This window comes from Accipiter gentilis, chromosome 2, assembly GCF_929443795.1.
Source record: "Accipiter gentilis chromosome 2, bAccGen1.1, whole genome shotgun sequence".
NCBI lineage: Eukaryota > Metazoa > Chordata > Aves > Accipitriformes > Accipitridae > Astur > Astur gentilis.
Genome location: NC_064881.1, coordinates 52,938,507 through 52,960,889, shown reverse-complemented (window position 1 = coordinate 52,960,889; position 22,383 = coordinate 52,938,507). Strand labels below are relative to the sequence as shown.

Here is a 22,383-nt window from a genome sequence, read left to right as displayed (position 1 = left end):
GAGTGACAGCAGAAACCCTCTAGCAGGGGAATAGGAATAACTAGTAACACATTTCCAGAGCACTGACTTGCTCGCTGTCTGTGCCACCCACCCCCTCAGCTTGGCTGGCCCGCCAGCTCCAGGCTGAGTACACCCACCTGCGAGAGGGAGCCAGCCTGAACGGCAGCAAGGGAAAAGTTCACCTGGAGGGGAAAGCAAGCTGTCCCTGGAGGAGGTGAGAGGAGGACGGGGGATCCTGTGAAATACCATGGCTGCATTTTGAGAGGGACTTTCTGGACTGAACCTGATCTGGGAGTATGTAAGACAGGAGGAGGGGGGGTTAGAAGAGGTGCATTAGCATCCTTACCGATGTGGTATAGAGGAAAATGGATCATACAGAAATTTTAGCTCATTTATATTAATGAACCCATTGCATATTCCTCAGGAAATCTCTCTTCCACATTTGCAAACACCGCTTGACTTGGCTACAGTGTGTGAGATCGCCTTTTAACTATTTATTTAGGCAGCTGCCAGCCCTGGAATGGGACAAATCCCCCAGCCCTGCTGGAGGGTTAATGCTGCAGATGGCTATAGGCATATTTGCAGGTGTTGAGATGTTTGTGGTGTTTTGCCTCCTTCTCCTGACATCTCCTGTTTCTTTTTTTTTTCTTTTTTTTTTTTTTTTTTGCCTTGTTTATGTTTGATTTCCTCCAACAGGACACCTTTGACCCACCTGGGGAAGTCACGGCTCACTTCCTACACTGCCACTCATAGCTGAGGCTCTCACAGGTCACACCAGGGATACTGGCATCTGGTTCCCATGTGTGTTGCTTGGATTCCTCATCAGCACATACACGTTTGGACTCGATGACCTCAAAGGTCTTTTCCAACCTAAATGATTCTATGATTCTAAACAGGTAAATCATGTTTCTAGAGGTATGGTGTCTTGATCTCAGGTCCTGCTCCTCCAGAAAGACATCTTTGGGAAGGTCCTAGCATGCAACTCCAGGCTCCAGCAGCTTTCCTGTGCTGTGTCACTGTGTTTCCCCTGTCACACACCAACACAGGAACCTTTATAGGGCTGGCAGGAAAAAGATTTTCTATTTTGCCACTTCTCAGCCAGCCACAACTGAGAAGACTCAAGAAAAGAAAAACTCTCATCTTGGTGGGTGACCACATGCCATCCATGAATTTGGTAAGGACTGGGTCCTCAGCTAGAAGCAAATGCTGTTTCTCCCTATCCTGTTGCAGACTAGACGACTGGTGCTGGCCAGGATTTAGAGACCTGAAAGCCTGGTTTTAGAAGCTCATCTCCTGGAGGGCTTTCAGTTCCAGCGAGCTATCAGAGTCTCAGGATATTTATTTCCTAGATGCCAAGACCCTTTCCTAAGGGTCGTGTAGGTACAGTTATGCAAAGTTTACATGAGCTGAGCTGGAAGAGCTGTATGCCTATGAATTACAGTCTGTAACAAATCCAAGGTAGTTTGTGTTACCTGAGCACATGGTGGGACTAAGATTGTGTGCAGGTACCTCACATTTGCTCCAACAGCATCAGGCAGCTGAGAGGCGCTAATCTATTTAGTGGGAAAGCTGATTGCATCTCCAAACCCTGAGCTAATAGGTCTTTCCCCAGGGAAGCACTGAAATTACAGAGGAACTGACTCTTATGTCTACTGACTATACTGAGAGGCTGGGGGAAAAAAGGAGCTCTTAACTTAGAAACTTGAGTTAAACGTTTAAAGCTAGAGGTGCTGATCTGAGACCTTAGGGACTAAAAATCCTAGGGCTGAAAAAAACACGCATCCTCAGTGGCTTTGCAAGCCTTCTAGTCCTGGCTTTATTTACACATGCTTTTTTTTTTTTTTTTTTTTTTTTTAAATTATTGGCTCTGACACTAGGGAGCTTGCATGGCAAATCTGTAGCCAAGGTAAAGTCTGAACTCTGCTTTTGCAAGCTTTCAGGTTGACGCTGTAGCTGCAAAACTAGCTTCCCTCAAGCAACAGGCAATCTAGCACATCTGTGGCCACCCATCAAGATCTTTAATGGTGTGGCTTTAAAATCAGCAGGCAACTGTACTGCCTCTCACTCAGTCCGAGTAAAGAAAAGCTGCCACCGTTTTCTATGCTAATTTTAAGGTTTTCAAAAGCCCATTTCATTTCTCTTCCTCCTCCATATACTTCTCTCTCTCTTTCTCCCTCTCTCTCCCTCCTCCTGCAGAGGTGCCAAAGCCTCCTCCATCAATTTGTGAGAACTTCTGCTTGAAAACTAGAGCAGAGAATCACCCACGTAACCAGGCTGGCATGAAAATATCGGAGGCAGAGACACTGACTCAAAATGACTCGAGGAGTTTCCCCGTGTCAGGGTGAAAGAAATGGGAGCCTGGAACTGACTCCACCAAAATCCCTGGAGGACGAGAGACCTGTCCAGCATGTTCTGACCATGGCCAGTGAACTTGCTCCTTAGGAAGATGTTTTTGCATTTGTTTCTACTGCCTGTTGATTTTTAATTTTATCTATTTGCTGCTTGCCTGGGACTTCCAGTGTTCCCAGATCTGCTTTTTTTGTTCCCCATAAAGAAACCTCAACAGGGCAGGCTTTCTTCCAGACATTTCCAATTGCTTGTAACGAGGGATTATAAGACATAGTTGAATTTCTGCAGACCGAAGCAAATGTTTCCAACCCATGTGGCACAAGTCAAGTAGCTTAAAAAGATGATCTAAGTGTAGTTTAAAGCCTTACATACTATCTAGTAATTATAATCACTCCTGTACTGGATTCTCATACTTTTTACATTAACTACTTTCCTGAATTTGCAGAGCTTTGCCGAGGATGTTTACTGTGCTGCAGGTGCTTGTTGGGAACCAAACTGAAAGCCACCCACCCTTCTGCATGGAATACCAAACTCTTCCCAGTCTGTCACCTCCTGGGTGCTCCCAAAGGTTGACAGAAGAGTATTCACTCTTGCCCCAAACTGAATCTCACCCTGGGCAGGGAAATGAAAATCTCCGTATCTCAAAAATGACAGCAGGAGCTCCACAATCCTCTTTCTCTGGGCTTTTTTGAATACAATTTGCATATTTAAATAGCCTACTTCCACTTGTAATGAGCAGTGCTTCATGTTCTCTCCTTTTCCTCCACTAGCACCTGCAGTCACAAATAAAATTAGGCTTTGCTATTCAAACCGAAAATAAAGGGTAGCCCATTGCCCCAAAAGTTAACAGCCCAAATACTTAACAGCCCAAGTAACATTCTAAGTTGCAAGTAATTGATCAGCCATAGATACTAAATCCAAGACCCTTCAAAGGTATTTTGACTGTCTATTTACTTTAGTACCTCTGAGGACCTGAGCTGGATTCAGAAAGTATTTTGTTATTCTCCAGTTTTAGCATTCAGTGTTCAGAGCAGATTGTGGACAGTTGTTGCATTTGAAAGAGGAAATTTTGTCTTTTTCCTTTTTATTTTTTTTTTATTTTTTGCATGACGCACAACCAAACCCCTTCTCACTGTTGTGACAGTGAGAAGAAATCCTAACTCAAAATTTTCCAGGGGTTTGTTGGATGACCTGAATGGAAGAACCACCCTGATCCTCATATCTGTCATCTCAAGACCAACATTTTGTAAGTGATGTGCAACGTCATGTACACCAGGTGAACTAGGACCCCCATGCCTTTCAAAATCCAAGCAGCATCCGCTGCAAAAGACAGGCAGGGATGGATTTGCAAGCTCTAAGCTCAGTTTTCGGAAAAGTGGTGAAGGGTTATCTCCCACATCATGGACTGCTGCTGGAGGCTCCTTGGGGAAGAACTTCTCCTCAGCAGTAAAGACCTTGCTTACCCCAGGCTCTGTCTAAAGTCAATGGGGATAGTTGGTACCTTAGAGGATGATTCAGACTTCAGCTGCCAAGACGTTAGAGGCCAACCTCACCAGCTCAGACGGGATGAGAAAGGGCAGGGCTGAACCTGCGCAGACCTAACCTACTGCCGGAGGGTCTGGATGGAAGCTCCTGTCTCCCACTGATGCAAGGACTGCAGGACGCATCTCAATGTGAGCACGGGCGATCTTCATCACGGTCTGGACTCCACACAGGTGCACAAAAGTGCGTGTTACCTTTATTGACCACACACAAGCTGTCTGTTCATGGCACAGCGCTGCTACACCTCCAAGAGCTCTGCACTGCAGCACAAACCAAGCCTTAATGTCTTTATGCCTGGAGTAGTAATCGCAGGATTATTGCTCCCATGGCATGCAAATAATAATCCTTTCTTTTCCTCATCTTGTAGCTGCCATGTAATTTAGAAAATTAATCTTCAGGGCTGGCAATGTCTTTTATTGTCTGTGTGTGCTGGCTGCCTCTATCTCAATCATGACTAGCTCGCTCTGTCAGATGTCAGAGCACTTTCTAAAGGACTCTGGAGTACTTTACCCAATTTTCTGATGGGTGAAACTGAGGTATGAATAAAGGAATTGCCTTCTCCTCAAGCTAACCATTGGCAAAGCAAGGGACAAAGCAGACATGCAGTCCAATTAGCCCATATATTACAGTAGGTCCTACAAGGAAATAAAAGGAAAGCAACAGTGAAAGCACTCTATGGAAATGAAAACTGTCACAAAACCAATCAGCAAAATAGAGAAGATGATGCTGGGAACACGCACGCCTCACCCTGTGACCTTTTCATCAGGGCAGCTGTATTGACACTGCAGCAGTGATTCACAGTGACTGCAAATCAGAGTTTTGGGGTCTTCTGTCTGACCCCATGAAAGACAACCGAGCAAGCATTGCATATGCAGTAACCCCCGGTGTGATCTGCATTCAGTAGTTTCAGTGGGAACTTTCCCAGGCGTACTAACAGACCCAGTCATGCTCCTACAGTGACCACATGCCTTGCAGGGTTTTTATTCCTGTTTACTCTGTTGTTTGTTGGGGGTTTTTTGTTTGGTTTGGTGTTTTTTTGTTTTTGTTTTTTGAGGAAAGGATTTTAAGCTCCTGCTGAGGATTTTCCATATACTTAGCTTTCAGTGCAGGCTCCCACATCTCAGCAGCAGTGAGATATAGCTCTGGTGCTGTGCGGTCAGGGTGGATGCGTGCGGACTGATCCATGCCAGCGCTCTTGGTGGGAAAGGTGGAGAGAGGTGTCACGAGGAGGGGGGAGGACAGCAGCAGTAAATAAGGACTGAAAGCATTAAGAGAAAGAGGCAGAATCACTCGGAAAAGCAGAAAATCAGAACTGAAGGACACTGGCAGAGCCGTGAGCATTTGTGGGGGAGAGCTGAGGGCTGGAGCTGGGGGCTCAGGAAAAGACAGTCGTCGGGGTCTGACATTGATTAATTTTGGGGCCCCAGTGCCGAAGGGACCCGAGCGGCGGTGAGAGGAGCGAGCTGCGTGTGTGTGGGCTGGGGGAAGGTGCTGGCAGGGCAGCCACCCCCACGCTGCTTGCCGCCCACCGCAGTTATTCATCCCGCACCTTCCCTCGCTGCCTCCCAGTGAGCAAGCACCACCGAGCACGGGACGCTTTTAACCCTTCTTTGAGCCAAACGTAGGGAAACTGGGAAATTTTTGGTACTGAGGTTTGAGTCGGAGCTGTTTCAGTCTGGAGGGAGCCAGGTTGTCGGGAGAAGGAGCAGGCAAGTAAGCTGCTCTCCTCACTTCTGGCAGCACTGCGTTACGGTCTCGGGGGATTTCTTTATGTCCTAAGCGTGAACATGAAGGCCTGATTGCTAGCATCAGGGGGAGCCTTTCCTTTGCCTTCCCACAGCTGCGGATCAGGCTGGTTGTGGTTTAACCCCAGCCAGCAGCTAAGCACTACTAAGTTCACTCCCCCCCCCGACCTGGTGGGATCGGGAAGAGAATCGGCGGAAAAAACCCCACCCAGACTTGTGGGTTGAGATAAAGACAGTTTAATAGGACAGAAAAGGAAGGGAAAATAATAGTAATACTACTACTAATAAAAGAATATACAAAACAAGTGATGCACAATACAATTGCTCGCCACCTGCTGACCGATGCCCAGCCAAACCCCTGAGCTGTGGTGCCCCCCAACCAACTCCCCCCAGTTTATATACTGGGCGTGATGTCATATGGTATAGAATACTCCTTTGGGTCAGCTGTCCTGGCTGTGTCCCCTCCCAGCTGCTTGTGCATTCCCAGCCTCTGCTGGCAAGGCAGTATGAAAAGCTGAAAAATCCTTGACTTAGTATAAACACTGCTTAGCAACAACTAAAACATCAGTGTGTTATCAACATTATTCTCAACCTAAATCCAAAACACAGCACTATACCAGCTACTGAGAAGAAAATTAACTTTATTCCAGCCAAAACCAGGATAACCTTCAAAGCAATTTGATAGTAGCTACCTCCTTGAGAACAACGGTGCCGGCTCAGACTGGGCATCCTCCAATACTGTCCATCAACAGATACCCAGTGAGGAGTAAGGACATGGCAAATGCACATGATATCCCCCTCCCCAAATCTCTTCCACCCCTGAAAATCTTTCCCACCGAAAGAGGTGATGGGAAACACCAAGTCCTCTGCAGGGAGAGTTATAATGCCAAAAGCAAATACAACTGGTCTGTCCTGCTTGATGGGACTAAAGCCATCTGGTAGGGCACATCTGTCATGGTGCTAAAACCTCCCCGCTGCCTCAGCAGAAATAGATTCATTACATCCAGATCACCTCTTGGGAATAGTTCCTGGCCCCTGCTATCCCCTGAACTGCGTCTGGACATTGCCTGGGAGGGCAGGAATTGGCACACTGAAGCAGTGTGGAGGAGCACTGGGCAGTGCTTAAGCCCAAGCACTGGCCTTATTTAGATCTCCAGCACACTTGTTAAACCATGAGTCTAGCATCAGGTCAAAATACTGTTTAGCAGGACTGCTTGAACGCTAAGCCTGTGCCATCCCACTGCTCTCTGACTCACACAGCCTGTGTGTCTGGCATCTGATTTGCTTCTGCCCTTAGGGCTCAAGGCTGCTTTTCTCCAGTGTGGTAGATGAGGTCAGAGCAGTTCAGCATAGCCACAGAGTGTCAGCCGTTCTTAAACCTGAGGGCAATGCCTGGGATGTACATAAACAACTGCCTGAGGTCTGTTTTCATAACAAAATGAGGCCCCAGATGTATACCAAATTTGATATAATTTAATCTTGCACATGGACCACCCAGGGGGCTCCGACCTACTCTCATCCAGTTTGGGGACCGGGAAGCTCATTCCCAATTTAGATGCAGATGTAGACAGTAGGAGTAATAGTCAAAGGGAAGGCATTTTCTACTTGGTGCATCCTTGAGCCAGAGGATATTGCCTGAGTATGTCATGTCTGCAAGGGGTGGTGATGGGTGAGTGGCTGTTATATTTCCTGAGCTATGCAGGAGGGCAGTGTATCTTCTGGCCATACCTCGGAGTGGGTGGTGGCTGCTGATAGAGGCATTTGCCCAGCAGGACTCATGGAATCTCTTCAAGGCTTAAGCAGGTCATGACATCATTGACTTACGCACAAGTTGTTATTCACATCCTGATCGGGGAAGTTATTTCCTGGAAGTGCTGCAGGATCTGATAGGGTTACCTCCAGAGATAACAGAGCACCACCAGAATGACAGGGAGAAAGAAGATATCTCTGCCGTATTATGGAGGAGAGACTGGATGAGTATAGGGGTTGATCTTTGAGAAATCAGTAGTCAAAGGTTCACTGATGCTCACTTCTTTTTTTTTTTTTTGACAACTGGTAATTCACGTCTTGTCTCTGCTGATTGTCTGAAGGACTCCACAGACCAGGAATTAGTCAGAAAGGGATGGAGAACAAAACACAAAACACAGTTACTCAGTTGTAGAACTCATTGGGGTGTCCGCACATTTTATAAAGGTCAGAGTAAGAGTAGAAAAGGTTCAGGAAAAGGTAGAAAGCTTCATCAGAGATCTGGAGGTGTTTTCCTATGAGCAACAGGTAGACACACTGGAACTCTTCAGCCTGGAAAAAGACAAATTTTAGGGAGAGGAATTGCTGCAAGGTCAGTTGTGGTTCAGACTAAAATTAACTTTTTGATAGGGTATTTTTCCTTTTCCCAAATCACAGTTTTGGTTTCCTGCATGGCCCCATACGCCAGTGGGTTAACGTTACTACCTCTTTATGGGGTACTCCATGACATGTAGGATACCCCCTGATACTTTTCATCCATAGGCTGACCAGCTCTCAGCCTTTCCTCATAGGAGAGGTGCTCCAGTCCCTTCATCATCTTCACAACCCCTCGCTGGACTCTCTCCTGTATGTCCATGTCTCTCTTGTACTGAAGAGCCCAGCACTGGACACAAAAATCTACAAGAAAACTCTGCTGAAGCCCGGGCTTGAACCAGGGACCTTTAGATCTTCAGTCTAACGCTCTCCCAGCTGAGCTACTTCAGCCCTGTTTTGGCACTGATTTTTCCCAAAACCTGTTGGAACAGAATTATCTTTCAGACTTTTACCATTCAAACTGGCTTGGTGGACACTTGGCTCTTGTCCTGTCCCTGGGGACTACTGAAAAAAGCCTGAGTTGAGTCCATCTTTACACCCTCCCTTCAGATGCTTATATACATTGATGAGATCGCCCTGAGTCTTCTCCTTTCCAGGGGTTCCATGGGACCTTGCACATGGCTGAACTACAAAAGGTTTCAGAAGTATTGAAAGAAACGCAGAAAGTGGGTTTCAGCAGAAAGTATTACACACAGGTTGCCCTAAAACCTTTCTTCTTCCCCATTTTGAGAAGTCTTTAATCTACAGATTGCTAGGAACTGGGAGAATAGAGCAGAGAGGTTATTCTGTGATTTTCTTCTTGACATTGTAGTTGTTTCCCCTGATTTCACTACTGTCCTAGCCTCCTTTCTTAGTCTGCTGTGCAGAAGCAGTGCCCCTACTAATAAAGCAGCCAGGGACTAGTGACACCCAGGGTAGGAAAATCCCCAAAGCCTTTGGGATTTGGTTGGAGGTTGACCTGCCTAGTGTCCTACAGGCAATTGAACCGTGCCTTTCACCTCAAATACAATTCCACCACAAGAACTCCATTCAGGTTGCCTAAATATACACATTCAGTACTTTTTGTGGTACCTTAGGCTATCCCAGCTGTCCCACAGCTCCTACTGCAGAGGACTGTAGACTTTCTTCGTGACTCATCTCACATCTTTCAGCCCTGTGACGATGGCTTAAATGCTCTTTGACTTCTTAAAAAGCACCAGGCACCTAGGAAAATAAAATGTGCCCTCCTAGATCAGATTGATGGTCCATCTAGTCCAGTTCTCTGTCTCTGAAAGTGGCACAGGGAGATGCTCCACAGGAGATCATGTGAGTATGGCAGCAGCCCGTTCCCCTTGTGCCATATTCAAGAAGTTGGAAGGAACATCTCCACCTGGTCATTCAGCATCTGTCTCTGGATCTATCACCAATGCTTAAGCTTATGTTTAAACACCTGGCCCAAACATCAACTACCAGAGACCAATAAGGCCAACAATTATCAAAGAACTTCGAATGAGCACGGCTGTGGGGGATAAATACACAAGATGAAAGGAAAAATTCTTACAGCCACATTTTCACTGGTAACACCCCTCCACGCAAGTTTTCTCAGAGGCTGGGCTAAGCTGTCACTCCATAGAGCCCACATCATCCATACCCTGTCGGCTTTAAGTGAGTGGGTGACAAGGAGCCATCTGCAGGTTCTTCCTAGGAAAGGGAGACCTGCCAGGTCAGCCTGTGTGGAAGCCTGGCTCACCTGTGACTTAGCTCTGCCATTCCAGCTGTCCTATTTTTGCTTCACCAGCTTTCTCCTTGTCAAGGAAAGTGACTGCAGAAACCAAAGCAGTTCTGTTTCTCACCAGCTTTCTTCAGACAGGAAGAAATGATCCCAACATGGGAACTGCAGTATTTGACAACCCACTCTGCCTTGCTGGAAATACTGAAGCTTCAGCTGGGTACAAAATTCCTACTGAAAGAAGAGCTATGTTACACTTTGCAAATGCTAACAGTGCTGGTGAAATGATGAGGTGAAGGATCCGATAAAGAACAAGCCTTGAAGGAAGTGCTACACTGCAGTTAAATGTAGAAACTTGAGAAGCTGACTTGGTGGGAAGTTGGCTTATTCAGATGGCGAAACATCACAACTGAAAGTCTATGGGCAAAGTCATCAGAAGGAAGACTTGTGTTGCCAGTTTAACATGTCATATGGAAGAAGTTGGAAGCTTAGACTTTACCTCATTGAAGAAAAAGAAATGAATCCTGTCCTTCTGGCTCAATTCAGAGCTAAGGGCTGGAGCACCATAGGCAGCTCTGCTATGGGGAGTGAATGAAGTGGAAGGAGGAGTGAAGTTGGGATGACTGCTCTGGCAGCTTTGTGGGCAGGTCAAAACTGGAGCTTTTAGCAGATGCTGCTTTTTTGAGCCAGAGCTGTGGACACCTCTCCCGACCACACACGTGTCCAGCTCAGTGCTGCACCGCGCAAATGCAGACATTTGGGAAAACTGCTTTGACAGCCTATCCACTGTCATAAAAGAGAGACAGACAGCCACCGTGATCTCCTGCAGGAAAAATACCCTGTCTCTGGGACACTTATTTCCATTAGTGAGACTTTCTCTGTTTCCATCTCTGTCCCTACTTTGTCCCCCTATGCCAGAAACTTTCTAATAGGTAGCTTTCTACTTCACTTTTGATTTCATTCTGGTGGTTTCCTCAGGTCACTTGTGTGTCCTTTGCACCAGGGGGTCTGTAGAGTGTGGGCTCCCCACACTCAAAGTTCTCTGTTGTCCTCTCTTACCTGTCCTCCTCCCCCCTGCAAAAACTCCTGATTCATTCACATCTTGAATACTGTCTGCTTTGTTTTGGTGTCTCCATCCCAGGGAAGATGTGAAAAAAACCTAACCAGTGGAAAGGCATAATAAAGTCACTTCTGCGGAGAGAATCATTGTGTAAACCGTGTTTATTCAGCCTGGAAAAAAGAAAGGGTAAAAGGAAGGGTATTATAGGATCTAGAGAGGAGTCATTAGGGTTTGATTGCTTATTGCCTCTTCTGATGCAGGAATTAAGGGCTATCAGCTGAAATGAGCAAGTGCCAAGCTTGGAACAAAGAAAAAGAATTTTCTTCTCACACTGGTTATCTGTGCAAGTCCCTGCCATAGGATATTATAGATCCTCAAAGTGTACAGACATTCAAAAGATGACTGGGCAGATTTATGGAAGAAAAAACTCCAGGAAGAGCTTGCGAAAATGAAACTACCTGCTTTGGTTCATGCAGTCCCTGAGCCACAAATCTCTGGAGATTGGGAGAGTATCTGGTGATATAACACTACATTCTTTTTTCTGTTATTATACTCTTCTACAGGTACTAAATCATAGAAAATGGTGCAGACTGGGTTTGAGCTAGATGTTCTTCTGTGAGTCTTCTCTGGCACTTCCTTATACTCATGCCCTGGCTTCTTGAGACATCAGGAAGATGTCAGCCTGTTAAACCTTGTTGGCACAATGGGCAGAGATGTGCTGGACGTGTCATTTCATGCCATCAGCCAACTGTTTGATCTACCACTCCCACACAGGTGTTTGAGGCTTTGGCCATGTCAAACAGATGACAGAAGATCCTTCTGTCCCCACTTTCCCTCCTCCCATTCTTCCAGCTTTCCTATCACTCAAGACTGATCTGCCTGTGCTTTTTAAAATTTCCATCTGGCATCACCCAGATGCAGCTTTCAAAAGTTATCACATTACATCCATGCAGAAAGCTACCACTGAATGCTTCTCCCAAGAGCTGACGTGCCTGGCCATGTTGAGAGGCACAAAGCTGGCCTTTGTGGGCCAGTGTGGGTTCATCACCCCTTGCTGAGTGCATTCTTTTTTTTTTTATGGGGGTCAATGCATCAACCAGATGGAGGTGCGGAGAGGTGACCTTTTCTACCCAACTCAGCACATCAGTTTTGTCATAACTCTTAGTTTTCATTGCAGGCTTCCTGGCACCAAACTATGCCACTGATGGGATTTTGTCCTATTTCTCCAGCTATCTGCACCAGGGGAGTGACAGACGACTGCAGGGTCGAGATGCTATTGCTTTTCACACACTGACTTTGCTCTGATGTGTCAAATAAAGCACATGTTCTTCCTTTAGGTTTCTTGAAATTTTCTGTCTCATTACACTGAGTGGGCTTCTGGTTTACTTGAAAAGCATTTTTGGTGATTATCTCTATTTTGCTGTCGCTATTTTCTCTCCTTTCTCTTTTTCCAGACTTTTCTGAAAATGATCTCATTAAGAACATGGAACTCCTGTTTCTGAAAAAGGTTCCTTGAGGTTTGCAAAGGTCTCCCAGCAGGAAGGTTGCTTGTCTCCATTTTCCCTGCCGTTCAACAGACCCCCAAGTGAGCCCATTAGCAAAAATGGACTGCTTGGAAAAATAAAAAAAAAAATTAAAAAATAATGCAACAGCAGCAGCAATAGCTCTGAAATGTAAGGCTCCAGTAGGCAACAAACTATGTTTGCAAACCTCATCTTTGATGACAGTTTAATATGTTAGGGAAAGAATGAGATAATGGCACAAAGGGGACTGTGGGTGCTTGCTACCTGCTGCAGTAGCTCTGAGGGGACGTACTAAAGAGGATAGAATATGGGGCCTGAGGTAACTCAATTGTTATTCTGGAGAGATAAATGCATCTTTGAAAAACAGAGTTAATGAAGCCCAGCTGCCAAACTATGCCTGTCACGTAGCCCTTTCCTTCTCCCTCCTTAAGTCTGATGTCTAAAAGATGCTGAGATCGTTAGCCCATCCTTTGCAGGGGGGGTCACTAAGGGTTCTTTAAAGTTTTCATTTAAGCTTTGGCCCTTAGGAATCCAGGCTATGAATAACATCGCTGCTGTCCTTATGTGCAGTATCCCCGTGCTTGAAGCATGTACCTTGGATGGAGGGATGCAGGCTGTGGTCCTGCTGCTGCCTGAGAGAAATTATCTGGATCTGGGTGAATATTTGCAATCTGCCCTGTAGGGAAATACCCACACACTCACTGGTAGGGAGACAGAGCGAGAACAAACCTCAGACCTGTTATTTAAGTTCTCCCCAAGTCTGAATCACTCTTTTCTGAGAAAACTGTGTTTTAATGTTTGCTCTAGTGGCTCTGTTACACAGAGAGAGACCTGAGAGATCTTAGATGTATTTCACTCAGAGCGATGGGGCAATGTGGAAAAGCAGAGGTCTGTGTTCATCAAATTCTTGTTTCCAACCAGACAAAGGAAGATATTTGAGGCAGAACTTTCTGAGCTTTAGGGGGCTACCCCAGTTACTGTGCAGAAAAGAGAAGGCGATGGCCATCTCCTTGGTTGTGTCCTGCATGGACCCAGGCTGACCAGACAGCAGGAGAACGCCTAGTCCTAGAGTTTTGTCTTGGAGCTAAGCACTGAGAGACACAAGTCTCGGCCTAAATTTGGTTTGTGCCAATTACTGAATATTGTAGTCCTGCAGTTACGCTCAGCATACAAGTCCTGTTGCTTTTCCAAGGCTTAACAACATCTGCAGATCCTGCTCTGCCTCCGCAAACTCACAATGCACTATGCTTTCCCCAGATCCTTCTTTCAAGATGGATCGCCTACTGCCACTTCAACCCATCAAAACTTCATTTTCAGAAGGATAAACCGAATGAATTCAGGAATCGCTTTTTTAATAACTGTCAATAGACCAGAGCAATAAAATGGTTACTAAGGCGGCAGAAAAACAGCAAGAAAACCCTTGTAAAAATAACAGGTGCATTAAAGTGTGTGGGGGTATGTAGGTATATTTGTAAGACAATAATATACAAACCAGGTGGCATATTAGCTCATTAGCAATCCACTTCTTGCCAAACTGGGTTTGGTGAGATTCCCTGAGAGGTTTCCCAGAAACTCATAAAATTAGTAGTAAACAACCCTTCTTGGGTGTTGGGAAATATTTCCTGACTCTGCCTAACATCCCAGCCCCCTTCTGAAGTTTTTCTCTGTTTTGCAAAACATCCAGAAGTTATTGGGAGGAAAATCAGGGAACAAAGGAGGGGGAATAAGATGAGTATAGGCAGAATCCACGGTAATGAGCTTCACATTGAAAAACATAAGAATGATTGCTTGGACAGTGATGGTATCTTGATATATAAATGGGTTTGTTACTTAACTCTGGTGATTCATGCTGTCAAGCACAGGGAAGAGGCAGGTGCCAAATTTTATGCTGGGAAGGAATTTTCTTTCCCAGAACAGATTGGCAGGGAATTTGCAAAGCTGAGGGGTCAATAAAAAGGGCCAGATATTGCTACAACGAACATGTGGACAGGCAGGCGGAACGTCCCAAAGCGCAACAGCACTATCATGTTCCTTCCTCATGGTACCAAGCGTTCCTCAAAAATCAGTGCACAACCATTTAGCCCTTTCTTCCATACCTCCATTAGACCTGTAATCCCCAAAGGGATGACTTGGGTGGACTAGGTAAGTAAGACTTCTCTCTTGTTTCCTATGGATGAATACTGGAGCAATGGGTCTTTTCATATTTTTCACATCCTCAATTTCATCCATGTTTTTAAATAAAGCCTGACTGAAGCTACATGAGTCCTAGCTGTTGGGTGTTTGTGGTAGGGTTGTTTTTTTCTTTTGTTTTTAAAAAGTATCTGAAGAACGTGTTCCAGCTGCCTGGAAGGAAAGAGCCAGAAAGAAAAAGAGAACAAAGGAAAACAGTGGAGATATTTAATTGAGATAATTTTAGCTGTTCTAAATGCCACGGGCAATCTGTACAAATATTTGGAGAGAGGAGATGAGGAAGGAAGAAGGAAAAAAATTCTGTGCTGGTCATTCAGTCCCCAAATTAAGGGGAGGAAGGTGTCTTTTCAGAAATTGAGCAGGACCCTACCTGACAGCTCCTGGGTAATTACCTTTTGAGCCTCTGTGGTCTCCTCTGCACTCTTCCAGACCACATCACAGACTTATCCAGATCTAACAGGGTCTGATGGGCAAACCCTCTGTTTATGGGGCTGAACAAAGAAATAAGACCCTCTCAGGGTGGGTGTACAGGGGTGGCCAGCCTGGATGATGTGAATTCAGAACCCTTCTTGGTCTGGACCCCTGTGTCTTAGGTGGACACCTGATGAGGCACTTCTGGGTCAGGACAAGACTTGGTCGCTCCTTGTGGGATACCTATACTTTGTGTGTGACTGAATAGGCACAAGCAGGGAGATGGTGTTATCTTTCCTGTGAGATACGGGTTGCATGGCCTGGGGTATGTAATCCAAGATTTAAGACTGGCAAGTCTATACCTTGGTCTGGCCTGATGGATGTTTGATCAGTCATCCAAAATGGTAAAGCTCTTGCAGAAGATGGCTACTTAGCTATGTGGAAGTTGGAGCTCTGCAGTTGTGAAGAAATCACAATGCATGTCCTAGTTAAGAGAGGGGTGTTTTGAACGTGGTTTTCCGCAACTATTGGGAAAGGCATCCTACCCCATGACTACTCTGGACACTGACAGCCTCCTTGTTAATAATGTCAGTGATAAACATGATTTTAAGATATCACCCAACCCAAACTAGAGTTTTGGGTATTGGTTGATGTTCAGTCAGCTTCCTGCACAACTTCTAGCAGAAACATGGGGGTACCCTGATGACATTGCGTTGCCCTCACAAGACGACATAGCAGGCAAATGGTGCACATCCATTACATGCAAAACTCGGGGAGGGAGTTGGAGGATTTTGGAGAGCAAGCAGTGGATGGGAAGGAGAGGTCTGCTTGTGTTCATCGTGGGGGTCATAAAACTCCAAATTTCAGGGTTTCCCTCTCCTTCACAAACACCCTAACCACTAGCATCACTTCAGAGAGCCTTCCAGGCTCTGAGCAAAGCAGCACTGCAGGCACCCTCTCCCCATCACCGATGCAGAGCCTGGGAGGAGGAAAAATGACTATAACCCCCCACCCTGGAACAGGCACCACATTTGGGGAGCCATGCCTACAGCAACCCTATTTTAGCAATGCCCCGGGGATGCTGCCGTGGCCCATTTTCACCCACTGCAAAGCTCACCGGGCAGATTGACTCCCTTCCCCGTTTGCAGGCAGGTGGGGGAAAGGCAGAAGCGTGCGGCAGATCTGATCTTTCTGGCACACACGCTGCTCATCCCTTTTGTCTGCCCCTCTCCCTGCTCCCACTCACCCCTTCTCCCCCACGCACCCACCCACCTCGGTGTCTCATTCAGGGATGGCTCAGGGTGCTTCAGGTAGCCGCAGGGATGCATACTAACCTCTGCTGGGCTTCTCGTTAAAGAACCCATGAATACGGAGCTGCTGCCTTTCCCTCCCCTTCCTCCCCGCAGTCAGACTCGACCGCTGAAAAACAGAAAATGGGGGTGTGAAGTGGGAAATCCAGGACACCGCATCCTCACCCACAGCACGGGTTGGCGTTTCTTAGAGAAGGGCAGCGGCGAGGCCACCATCTGTGTCAAGCGGGGAGAAACGGCGGAGATCGGCAAAGAAGCGTTGGCTCAGTTGGCTGGACACCCCTGCATCTCCCCCCAGATCCTTCCCTCTCTCTCTTGCAACATTCCTGCAAAGACCCGTGGAGAGCTAAATCCTATTGTGCTGGGATCGAACTGCCACCGCCTCCCCAGCGTCTGCCGGACTGAAATCAGGAGCCCAGCAACACGACAGCGCTGCCTATCCCATCCCTGTAGCCCTACAGCAGGATATTCTCTCCCTAGCTCATGTTTGAGGGCCACTAAAAAAAATCATTCTTCAATTCTTAGGGATCTTTCACTAAAATCAGGAATAAATAACCCTGGTTACAACTGTAGCCTCTGATTTTTCTTTTTTTCTTTTTTTTTAAATTTTTTCTTCCCCTCCCACCCCCCAGTTTTGGCCTTTCTAAGGTTGAAATATCTGTGGGGACAAATATTCCCTTATCAGCATTCTTCTTTCCAGCTGGGACCAGCCGGCTTGAGAGACACGCCGTGATCATATGGGGAGACACTAGCAAGGAAAAAACTGGTGTCAGGATCACTTCTCTCCCAGACGTATGCTTCTTAATCGTCTGTCCTTAAAGTGTGCCTCCTTCCCTGTCCTTGTCCTCCTCATGCTGTCTCAGAGCAGACTGCACCTCATGTGGGACCTGCAGCCCTATGGACCTTTCAGGTCTCAAGGTTTAAATAGACCCTACGTATGCCCCTTTACCTAACCCCCCTATTTACTGTGTGCTCCCAAATACACACCTTTCTCGGTGCAGAGATGTGAAGTCTTTGCTCCCATGGACCTGGTGATCTCCAGCCTGAGACCACCAAGCAGTTGTGTTCAGTGTGGAGGTAATGATGTACTGGGGAGCTGTGGCACTGTGCTGAAGTTTTTTGGGGGGGAAAGGAAAGCGCCTGGAGAGCTTTACACAGCAACTCACTCCATAGCTCCTGCTAGCCCTGAGCTAATATGTCTTTTAGCGATGTTTGGGGCCTCATACACTTGGAAAGAAGAAATTAGTACAGTTTGCTGCTTGCTTCTCACGTTCCTCTGTTTCCCCTGAGCTTCCCTGCTGTCCTTAATTATCCATCTCTCATTTACAGGGATTTTAATAGAAATGGAAAAGCTGGTTGAATTAAGCTGGGATGAGGATGCACTGAATGAGGCTTCCTTCCCTTCAGAAGTGACCTAACATTACCCTTTCTGTTATTAGTGATGCAGGCTCCCCATTACCACGTGAGGCAGCTGTTCTGTTGTTATCTTGAGCCGAGGGGACACAACTCCTGCACTGACTCAAGCTGTGGCTCCCTGTGGCTAGCAGAGATTAGCAACGAAAAGCAAGGATGCTTAGGGGAAATCCTTTGTTAACAACGATGCTTAGGGAGGACAAAAATAAGAGAAGTAGCTTAGGAGAAGGAGAAGCAAAAGGAAAAAGTTGGAAAAAGGTAAATCAAGTCACCACTGAGTGATAAAATTGCTAAAAACAGGTGAGCGGTGGCCTAGTTTCTGGCTTCATGGTTACAATGGCTGTGAGAGCAGCTAGCTGAGAACTGACAGACGTCAGCATACAGAGATCTGGAGACATGGATTTGGCTGGCAACAGCAGCCTGGTGTCCCAGTGTGACCATGAAAAGGCCTGTGTCCCTTGGGTGCCCCTTGCAATGCCTAATAATGCTTAATGGAGCCTACTGCGAAGAGCCAGACACACGCTTCTATTAAGAGAGAGGTAGAGGATCCTGTACCCCACGATGGAAGAAGGATGTTTGTGGTCCATGGGCGAGGAAATCACTGTCCAAGCATTACAACAAACAAGCAAGTAAACAAATGTCCACAAAATGAGTTATAATAATGCATTTAGTGTTTCCTTTACCTTTAGGAATGTCCAAGCCCTGAGGAGACCTGGGTTGAAACCCTAGTGCCAAATTAGACGGAGCATGGCTTCCAACCTGCCTGGGGTGTTGTCCAAAGACACCTACGTGGCCAAATCCTAGCCAGGCTGGGGTAGGCACGTTTGAAAATGCTTTGGGACGTCAGTCTGAATGAGGGCAAATAAGGCATTTGGGGAGACTTATGTGTGCCTGAAGAAAGAAAAAATACCCTTGTATTCAGCGAGGCAATAATTGATCCATGGTTCAGGCAGAGAAGAATATTTTTGGATGAACAGAAGACTAAGCTATAGACATTTGCAGATGAAGGGATCTGGACCTGAAAACAGAAAAAAAATCCTGCTTAGCGTGTCCCTATTATGAATCTAGAGTTCTCTAATCCAGGTTAGGGGCATCAGCCAGAAGGAATTTAATAGGGAATTTGAGAATGAGGTTAACACGGAGGTGTCCAAACAAACATGGCTTTTGTTGCTGTTGCACATCCTGGAGGATACCCACAATACCATGTGCAAAGAGGCCTCTGCATCCCCTCCTAATGTGGACCTGCTTTCTCTGAGCACTCCTTAGCTTCCTCCGACATTTCCTCTCAAAGGAACAGAGCTGTTGCCACTCACAGGAGGGGTAGGACTATGTAATATAAAGGGGAAAAGGGGTTGTGGTGGATTTTCCATGGGACTGTGACTAGCTACTAACAACCACAGCAAGGCAATAGTTCTGTTATGGCTTCTCCTCCTCTGAAAGGCACACAGGAGGACGCAGTGGCTGAGCCTTAGGTTTGTGTGGAGGAGAGAGGCCAGCAGCAGGTGAAGTCAAGCTTGCCAAAGGAATCTCCCATTGCTTCCACCTCCCCACAGCCCATAGCAGGGAGTCTGCAGCTTGGCAATCTTCCCGTGAGCCAGTCCAGCTTCACGGATGAAAAAAACAGGCTCCCACCACCCCTAATGCCCTTCCCACAGGCCCTAGTCCCGGAGAAAAAAAAACTGTATAGGTGCTGTGAAAGTGAAAAAGGTGCTTAACACCATCTCACCACATGGGAAAAGCGTGACATCTCTGAGGAGCAGGTAAGCTACGAGGCAGTCTGAGCTACTTGCTCCTCATCATATGAGTGACTGGTCCTGCTAAAGATACCGGGGCTGCCCAGCTTCCCCTGGCTCACCATATGACCAAGGGTATGGTTTGATGGCATGGCAATCTGCCACCAAAACCAGTAATGTCCCATTTTCCATGTGTGGCTGTGGTCTTCCAGTGCTCCTCTACCATCACCACTGGACCTCATCTCACCCTGCCATGAAGTTGTTAACGTTAAATCTAGATAGAAATGGTAAAGCAGAGCCAGGGCTGCAGTGCAGGGTGGGACTGGCTCCGTGGACTGCAGATAATCCTTGGATCAGCATGGGCGCATCATCCTGGCAGACAGCAAGGAGCACAGCTCTCCTGGACCGGTGGGACTCTGTCAGCCAAGCCACACCAGGAGATGAACCAGGGCTGCGTGCTTCACAGCCACCCCACTGCTTTTCCTTATTTAGCAGACCTGTGATTTTCACTGTTTACTGCTGAGGAGGAGTAAAAAAAGCACTAAATTCAGAAACTTTCACTAGAACACTTAGAGGGGCATCCTAAAGGTGGGGCAGGGGGGGGAAGAGTCAAGTGTGTGGCCAGATGTGGGCCAGATTCAGGTCTCAGCCATGTGGTGTAAAGGCAGATGAAATTTCATAAACCAGGTACGAATTAGGCCCTTCGACATGGGACTTGCTTGTTTTGCTAGCAACCGGTATACGCTACCAGCCCATGAGTGATGTGCACAGGAGGAAAATGAAGTTCATTTGGAGATGCCTTCCTATTTGTGTTGACCTCATGAGGGTCGTAACAGCCAACACCAGAGTTCAGGTTATTGCTGTGAAAAATACTGACACCTCCTTTTGACTTTCTTGATTTAGCCTCAGGCAGGCTTGAGGAGGCAAACGCAGCACAAGAGGCACTCATTAACATTTCCTCTGCCCAGTGAGGAAACGAAAATAACAAACATCCCATTAAATAAGGGGAGAAAAAACCCTATAAAATACAGAAGATATTTTTAGTCTGAAAACAAAGCACTCTATCTTCCCCACAAAGTAGGGCTTTTCAGATGAAAAGAAAAGAAGGAGAGAACTTGCAGGCTCCTCTGCATCAGAAGGAGTGGCACTAATAATAATAATAATTATTATGATTATTGTTAATATTGATAGTGGGCTGACCTCAGTTTCCCACTTGCTTCCCCACCCTCCCAGCAAGTGACGTGTGAGCCCCAGCCGTGGAGGACAACGGGTGGCCAGGAACAATACAGCCACTGACGCGAACCGTGTTTTGAATGCGAAACTCTGCGTTGTGAGTGCCAGCTTCAATGCAATAAACTGTTCCGGTGCTGGAGATAGATGAATAGAGACGTATGGTGTAAATTAAATGTGTTATTCTTTTTCTCCTTCTTTTTTTTTTTTTTTTTTTTTTTTAGTATAGATTAAAAAGCCCAACACCTTGGTTTCTCTTAATTTTATTTCCTTCTTGAGGTTTTTGTTACTAAACAAACGACTGGCCAGCTTTATTTGGTAACCTATAGGAGAATCAATAAGGATTGAAAAGGCATGGAGGCAGAGGGAAGGGATTGCGGTTTCTTTTTCTTTTTTTTTTTCCTTTTCTTTTTTCTTGTAGAAGGAAGAAGCAATTGTGGAAGTGAAAGGGAAAATTCTAGCAAAGCAGATATAGGAAAAAACACAAAATCCCTTGTTCACCAGTAGAAAAAATTAGTTCCTGCAAGACTATGGGCTTAATTGCACCCTGGCCTTCAGACTTCTAACTTCAGGCACTTCATAGAGTCTTTGGTGAAAGATGGGGCCCTCCAGACAGTGATTCAGAGAAGGAACACAATGCACATCGCAATGCATAATTGGGGAGGGACCCTGGCATCACAGTAGGGTAATACAGCATCTAGCAGAGCTCTTCCGAGCATAAGCCACTAAAACACAGCACAACTCGACTGCACCATAAACTTTCCCAAGCCCTGGGATCTCCCCCTTCTCACTCACCCACCGGGTTCACCTGGCTCACAGCACAAACTCATCTCCAAGAAGTGGCATGTCTTGCCATAATGTAGAACTGAGCAAAACACTCATCCGGATGAAGTGGCAAAGGGACAATGACCAAAAAAAAAAAAAAACCAAGATCCCATCAAGTCTGCTCTAAGGCGAGATGTGGCGAAAGCCTGCATCCCGAATGGCTGCAAGGATGGAGTGCCACCAGGCTCTGGGTGTATCGTGTCCTCGGCAAAACGCTGTTGTGACAACACTGGGGAAGGTGCCAGTGCTGGCTATGACTCAGTGTCCCTTTCATCTGGTCCCCGTCATGGGGGTTTTCTGTTGCTGCTCGCTGCCATGAGCCTGTAATTAGTCTGTTGGCTTTTCTCTTTCTCTCTTCCCCTTTTTTTTGAGGGTCTGATCCTTATCTACTGTGGTTTAAAACTGTTCAGGAAGCTCTAGGGACACAACCCACGTTGACACCATCCCTGCTGAGCTATGAGATGTGGCTTTTGCTGTTTTCTCTCCCATCTTTGCTCCTGCTTAGCTGTTTTGGAAGAAACTACCCCTGCTCACCCATCATCATTTTTTCTTCCTCCCTCCTACTCACTTCCCACCTCCCTTTCTGCTCTTCTTGCCTCCCCTCTTGTCTTGGACCTCCTAATGCCACCCAGAAGAGCACACGTCCTGCAGCCTCCTCCATCCATGCCATTGCCAGCTCCCCTGCGGCCAGGCAGCTAATTTCAACAGAAGTCTGACTGCCTCTTTGTGAAGCCCTGAGATAAAGCCGCTGTGCTTATGAAAGCCTCCTCCCCAGCCTGCCCCAGTCCGCGGCTCCTGTCCTTCCATGCCCGTCTGTCTGTCTGTGCCCGGAAATTGTCTGTCTGCCTCAAATTACCTCTGTCAGCTCCCAGCACTCTACGTCTCCCTCCTCCCTTTGCTTCCGGCTCCCCTCTCTCCTCCTCCTCTACCCACGCACCTTACTTTAATTAGAAATACAATGAAAATGCTTATCACTATGTCTTAATCAGCAAGTCATTCCCCAG

General features: G+C 46.6%; 1 non-coding gene across 1 annotated transcript; it reads right to left on the bottom strand.

The window, feature by feature from the left end:
• Window positions 1-8,293: 8,293 nt before the first annotated feature.
• Window positions 8,294-8,366, bottom strand: TRNAF-GAA (transfer RNA phenylalanine (anticodon GAA)). Its single transcript has one exon. It is a non-coding gene; the product is annotated as a tRNA-Phe (tRNA).
• Window positions 8,367-22,383: the final 14,017 nt, after the last annotated feature.